This window comes from Pleurodeles waltl, chromosome 4_1, assembly GCF_031143425.1.
Source record: "Pleurodeles waltl isolate 20211129_DDA chromosome 4_1, aPleWal1.hap1.20221129, whole genome shotgun sequence".
Taxonomy (NCBI): Eukaryota; Metazoa; Chordata; class Amphibia; order Caudata; family Salamandridae; genus Pleurodeles; species Pleurodeles waltl.
In genome coordinates, this window is record NC_090442.1 from 4284538 (window position 1) to 4291724 (window position 7187).

Below are 7187 nucleotides of genomic sequence, written 5' to 3' on the forward strand. Positions count from 1 at the left end.
CTTGTTTTATTTTCATTTATCTGACTGTTTCTGTCTAGGCTCGCACTCTGTTCTCAAACAACACATTCTTGTTCACTCTGTGCTTCCTTCAAGGCTATAGTCTGGTACATTGCCGGTGAACGTGGTAGAAGTTTAGTCTCCACATTCGTATAAAACACACATCCTTACGTAGTGACATTTTCTCAGAACATTAGCTGTGTTATTATAAAAACACTTCTTTGTCCCTTACACGTCAGAGGGAGATTCCAGCCAGGGAACCACAACTGTATGCTGACTGCTTCGCTACAGATGCTAACACAGACCACAGGCCTTTGCTCAGGTATGGGGGTTGATGTCTTCGCAGGGGACCCTGAAAGGCAGAATTAGAGCTTAACATGCTGTGCTCAAATTATAACTTAGGTATGAGATAGTGTACCAGCCATAGTGCCAATATGATAGCGTTGTTTTTAGGCTTCACTCTTCTTGTTGCAATGTTAATATTGCTAACTAAGATGCAGTCATTTAATTAAACTCATTATTGAAACATATACTGCTTCTGATTGTCATTTATAAATGAGATCGAAGTGTAAGTGAGAGAACCGGATGTGACCTGAGTGACCATGACTTCCCTGAGAAGCCTAGTATGTCATGTGCTCGGCTGCCCAATCATCACTATCCTTTGGTAGGGATGTGGCACTGCTAGTTAGCAGGAGCAAAATCCGGATTACAGTGACAGGTGTCACCCGCCGTGTTGTAGATTCAGTCTCCCACACCGTGGACGATCCTGCTGCTCGAAATACTGTAGTCTCATTAGAATAATGAGAGCCTTTGCGACAATAGTAATCACACTGGCTCCAGTGTCTCTCAGAGCCTCCATCCTCTGTGCATTGATGGTCAGCCACTGCCTGTACTTCTTAGTGTTCACAGGCACGCAGGTCCTCTGGACCATCTCACTGTCCTCTAGTGAGACAAGGGTCATCTCAGCTGGCTCCCACCCTTCTCCTGGAACCAACTCCTCCCCAAGTGCTAAACTACCCAAACCCTGTGACTGTGCACCAGTGGGTGTCAGTGTCCGCTTTGGACACTTGGGATCCCCTCTCATGTGACCTTCCTGATCATATACATAACACATGTGGGAAACCTTTCCTGCAGGTTTCCCTGTAGAGATCCAAGGCTTCTTCTCACCAGGGAGATGGGAAACCTTACCCTGGGACCTAGGCTGTGGCCCTTTAGAGAACTCCCTCTGCTTACCCTTGCCCCCAACCCACATCTTCAGATGGGGACCCTGCCTACCCTTGGCAGAGTGTCCCCCATACCTCTTTTGGACCCTGGTACTCTCCCAAAGGTCTGTCTCCTGGGCAAGCTTCCTGAGGTCAAAAGTTGTTACCTTGCTGCCCTTCAACCACCCACCCAGTGCTCTGCCAAAAGAATCAACACATTCCAACCAAATTTGAGAATCCCCCTTCTTGCGAGACCTAAACTTTTCCTTGTACTGCTCTGGAGTGAGACAATATTTAGTGAGTAGAGCATCCTTCATGGTAAAGTAGGTAAGCCCCTGGAGATCCTCTAGGGCTGTCAAGGTGTCCCTACCATCTGTCTCAAGGTGCTTCTACATATCTTCCCCCCAGTGTACCTCAGAGACCATGTTCATGTGAAAAGCTGACTCATACCCCTTGAACCTCAGGTATATGTCATCCTCCCACTTATAATTCTTCACCAGAACTTTGTGAAAGTGCACTCTCTTCCCAGGATGCACTGTGGAACTGCTGCCACCATCTGTGTTGGAACTGCCTTTCAGATCCAGCTCCTTTACGCTCAGTTCTTGAGCAAAGATTAATTTCTTCTCCTGCATGGCAAGTTTTTCTTTTTCTTCCTCCTTTTTTATTCTACCCAGCTACAGCTCCCTCTCATGCTGGAGTCTGAGCTTCTCCATTTCTAGTTGATGTCTCTGGTTTTCCCACCTGTCCTCCAGTTCCTCCTGTGTCAGGCCTTTGGAAGAAACAGTGATGCCCTCCCTGGAGGCCCTACCTCCATGCCTAGTTATCCACTGAAACATCATGTATGTTCTGCACCTTCTCATCCACAGCAATATTCTCCTCTGGAGGATGTTCCTCGGCCTCTTTTTCTGCCAACCACACCCTCAGCGCCTTTTGCAGCTTACAAAAGTTTATGAGCTGGGCTACTGTGTAATCCACATTTATAGCAACTACTAATGGTTTCACAGACTTAAACATGCTTGTGGATAAGGCTCAACAAGGATGCAAGGTTTCAGAAGACAAGGGAAATCCAGAAGGAAAAAGAAAAGCAAAAATCCAAGATAAAAAAACAGTGTTGTCTTGTCCAATCCTCACCACTGATCACCAATGTTAGAAATGTGGTCTCTAGTTTGCACTCAGTTTACATTCTGTCCAAACAGGGACTCTCACTCTACTCAGGGTAAGGGAGATACCCAGATCATATAACCCCTGCCATCCCGTTGGTAGCTTGGCACAAGCAGTTAGGCTTTTCTCAGACGTAATGTGTAAAGTATTTGTACAAACACAGTCACACAGTGACAAAACACAAAAAGATGCCACACCAGTTTAGTAAAACAGCCAATATTTATCTAAATCAAACAAGACCAAAACAACAAAAATTCAACATACACAAGAAAAGATATCAAATTTGAAAGTAAAAAGAGTCTTAATCCATAAGAATCAATGGGTGCATTGTTTTAGCATAAAGTACCTGCCATGCATCAAAAATAAAGCTGCTGGGGCGAGCAAGCGTGCATTGGAAAAGCAAGCGATGTGTTGATTTCTTACTCGCAAGTGAGGTCGTGCATTGATTCTTTCTCTGATGGGTAAGTGACAGGTCTCGATTCTTTCCTGGCAGGGAAGAGTTACGTTGATTTCTGAACAAGCAGCCTTGGGTCCGTGCGGTGAGGTTGAAGGTTTTGACACAAGAGATGATGTGTGGAAAATCCGGACACACAGCAGCAATGATTCTGCCCTGAGCTGGCAATGAATCAATTTCGGCTGCCATGAGGCAGATGCTGCGTCTATTTTACAGCCACGATGGGGTTGCTACATCAATTTTTCTGCCACTCGGCTCCAGTGCATGGATTTTCACTGTAGTTCATCCAGCTTCTCCTTCCAGGGGCCCGGGGACTGAATGTGGCATCACTTGGCAAGTCAGGAGTCTCAGTAAGAAAGCCCAGTTGCTGGCAGGTGAAGTCTGTGATGTCCCTGAGACTTCTTAACAGGAGGCAAGCTCAGTCCAAGCCCTTGGAGAAACTTCACAAGCAGGGTACACAGCAAAGTCCAGTCTTTGTTCTCTCTAAGGCAGAAACAGCAACTGCAAGCCAAACCAGAAAAGCACACAATACAAAGGGGCTGAACCCCTCCTCACAGCTATTCAGCTCTTCTCCTTGGCAGAGGTTCCTGTAGATCCAGACGTGTTCTAGAGCTGTGGGGTCAGCAGTTCAATACTCATGTCTGCCTTTGAAGTAGGCAAACTTCAAAGGAAAGTCTTTATAGTGCACAAGACCCTGCCTCTTCCTTGTCTTGCCCCAGCCACACTCTAGGGGGTTGAGACTATTGTGTGTGGTCAGATGCAGCCCTTTCAAGTGCAGGTGTTAGCGCTTTCCTTCCACTCTAGCCCAGGAAGACTCAAGAGGATATGCAGTACACACCTCAGCTCTCTTTGTGTCACTGTCTAGAGGGAATTCACAAACAGCACAACTGTCAGTCTGACCCAGACATGGATTCAGCAGCCAAGCTGATGTACATAATGGTTAAGCAAGAGAATGGCTACTTTCTAAAAGAGGTGTTTTCAAAGTCACAACCTAAAAAAAAACTTTACCAAAAGATGTATTTTCAAGTTGTGAGTACAAGGACGCTAAACTCCAACTCCCTATCTGCTCTCAAAGGGAAACTACACTTAAAGGCAATACCATGTTAACCTATGGGAGAGATAGGCCTTGCAATAGTGAAAACCGAATTTGGCAGTTTTTCATTGTGAGGACATGTAAAACACATCAGTACATGTCCTTCCTTTCACATACATTGCACCCTGCCCATGGGGCTGCCTAGGCCCAATTTAGGGGTGTCTTACATGTACAAAAAGGGAAGGTTTGGGCCTGGCAAGTGGGTACACTTGAATTGGCAGGTTAAAACTGCATTTGCAGACACTGCAGTGGCAGGTCTGAGCCATGTTTACAGGGCTACTAATGTGAGTGGCACAACCAGTGATGCAGGCCCACTAGTAGTATTTGATTTACAGGGCCTAGGCACCTCTAGTGCACATTACTAGGGACTTACTAGTAAATCAAATATGCTAATAGTGGATAACCAATCATAATCACAAGTTACACAGGGAACACTTACACTTTAGCAGTAGTAAAGTGCCCAGAGTACCAAAGCAAGCAAGAATGAAATCCAGCACACAGTCAAAAATACAGGAAGGAGAGGCAAAAAAGACAGGGGAGATTATGCCAAAGATGCCAGGCCAAGTATGATCAATTTAAAAATCAAAGTGATGGTCAACTCCTCTGAATGTTACTTACCAAAGGCAAAGGGCCAGCTCATACCTCTTAACTTGATACCTCACATTACAAGGAGCCTAGTGTGAAGTTACAAAGAATGAATTGAAATACGCTCAACACCACCAACAGCCACAATGAGTACCAAAGACAGAATAACACACAACATGTACGTACAACCCTGAATCCTTCCTTCTTCACTTCAGCACTCTCCTATCAGGTGCTTTCTCTGTCATCATCCACTTCTCCTGAACGCGCTACCTCTTATTTACCAATAAAGGAGAAATCAAACTGCCTTTCTAGCCCTATATACACCCTCCCCCAAAATTATAACTTGCCCATCACACTATGGCGGTCATTATGAACATGGTGGAAAAGACCGCCGACCGCCGTGTCGGCGGTGAACAGAATGCCGCTGTTGGCGGTGAATGGAAACCCGCCATATAATGAACGAAAAACCCAACCCCGCCAAAAATTCCCAGACCACCACTCCCCGCCATGACTCTGTCTGCTGGAAATCCGTCCCACTCCACCCCCACACTGCCAAGCACACCCACATCCCGCCCTCCAAATAACGATGCACAAATCACCTCGGCGGACAGTGGAGGCCGGACGACCAATGGCGACTCCGACCACCACGGGCGCCAAGTGGACTCAACAGCAAGAAGTGCACACATTGGCTAGGTGTATCACCCACACACCTGACACACATCCAGAACCCCATTAAACACCCCAGACACACCCCACAATCCCTTGCAGTGAAAGCAGGACAAGAAGACGGAGAGCACCTGAGCCAGACAGCGAACGCCAGCATACAGGACACGCACAACCCACCACAGAATAGCACCCTTACCTTGTTCCCAGTCCCGACACCATCCACCACACTCACCATGTCCCACCCCAAAAATCCACGCTTCACCGAAAGGGAGTTAAGGACCATGGTGGACGAGATCCTGAAGGTGGAGCCACAAATATTTGGGGCCAAGGTGCAGCACACACCCATCACCTGGAAAATAGAGCTGCGGCAGACCATTGTGAACAGGGTGAATGCAGTGGGACACCATCCACGCACCAGGGACGACATCCAGAAGAGATGGAACAACCTGCTAGGGAAGGTCTGTGGCATGGCATCCCGGCACCACATTGCAGTGCATAAGGCTGGGGGAGGACCGCTACCAACACCACCCGACTACACTGACTGGGAGGAAAAGGTACTGGCCATCCTGTACCCAGAGGGACTCACTCGACTCTCTGGAGGAATGGACTCGGGTAAGTCATCTACAATTACCCCATATACACCACAGCTGCAATGCATGCACCACCCTACCCCACCCCCACCCACACCCACCAGGACCTACACCCTACCCAGCCATTACCCACCACATCCACCCCCCTGCATGACCCCACATCCACTAACAGGGCCACATCACTCCCTTGTGCACAGCCACCCACCCCTGCAAGTACCCACAATGGAACAATACCCCCCACCACAATGCAACCCCACACTGGCACTAAATGCAATGTCAACCTCACAAAGGCATCCTGGAAGGCCACTGAAAGTAACACCAGCACTAAATAGCCCAGTCCTGTACACCTCAAACCTACATGCATATGTAACAGATATGTCGATGTCCCCCAACAGGCACCACCACCCATGCAACCCTAACGGATGGGACAAGAAGTGCCAGTGCCCTCTAGGGAGACAGAGGCACCTCACAAGACACTGGCAATGGATCCCTGGACACTGATGAGCAGGCGGGCCCCTCACACAGTCCTGGCCTCTCACCATGCAGCAGCCCGACCCAGGAAAACACTGTCACCAGTACCACCCAGTCAAGACCAGCATCCCAGGGCAGGCGTACCCACACCACTGTATCCAGGGCACTGACTGGTGGAACACAGCTAGAGAGGCCAAAGTCTCCCACTCCCAACATACAGGAAGGTGAGGGCCCCAGTACAAGTTGCAAATCCAAACCTGTGCAGGGGTCACAGGCACAGGGGGCTAGGGCAATGTCAAGGGTCTCAGTGGGCCAGGTGGAAGGCCACAGGATGGATGCAGCAGCCCAGGACATTATTTCAGAGGTATTGGGGGCCTACCAACATACCCAAGACAGGTTGGCCCAGGTTGTGTCCACCCTGGAGCAAAGTCAGAGGATGCAGCAAGAACAGCACCAACAGGCCATGGAGCAGCGGAAAGAGCACAATGCCACAATGGCCACCATTGCTGGAGCACTGCTGCAGGTTGGTAAAAAAACAGTCTGACACCCACACCGGACAAGAGACCCCCACAACAGCCCTGGATAACCAGCATCTGATGACCCAAGCAGCAGAAACATCCCAGGAAATACCTTCCCAGGAAACCCAAGGGCCAACCATGCCACCCCAAGAAGCTCCACAGCAGGCGCCCAAATGTACTCTTAGGCCAAGATATGGCCCTGGAAAACCAGTTAAGAACAAGGCCCCCTCCAACAATTGACTCTGCAACTAATGCAAAGCAACCATCCCACCCATTCACCAACAACACTTAGCTGAGGGCAATTTGAAGTACAATGTGCAAACAAGTCTCAGATGAATGAGTATGGAAGAACTCTGGATAAGGAAGGAAGGAAAAATAAAGAGATGGAAACCATCAAGTATAGGTGAGAAGAAAAGAGAAAAGAGATACAAAGGGAGAGTGAGGAAGGGG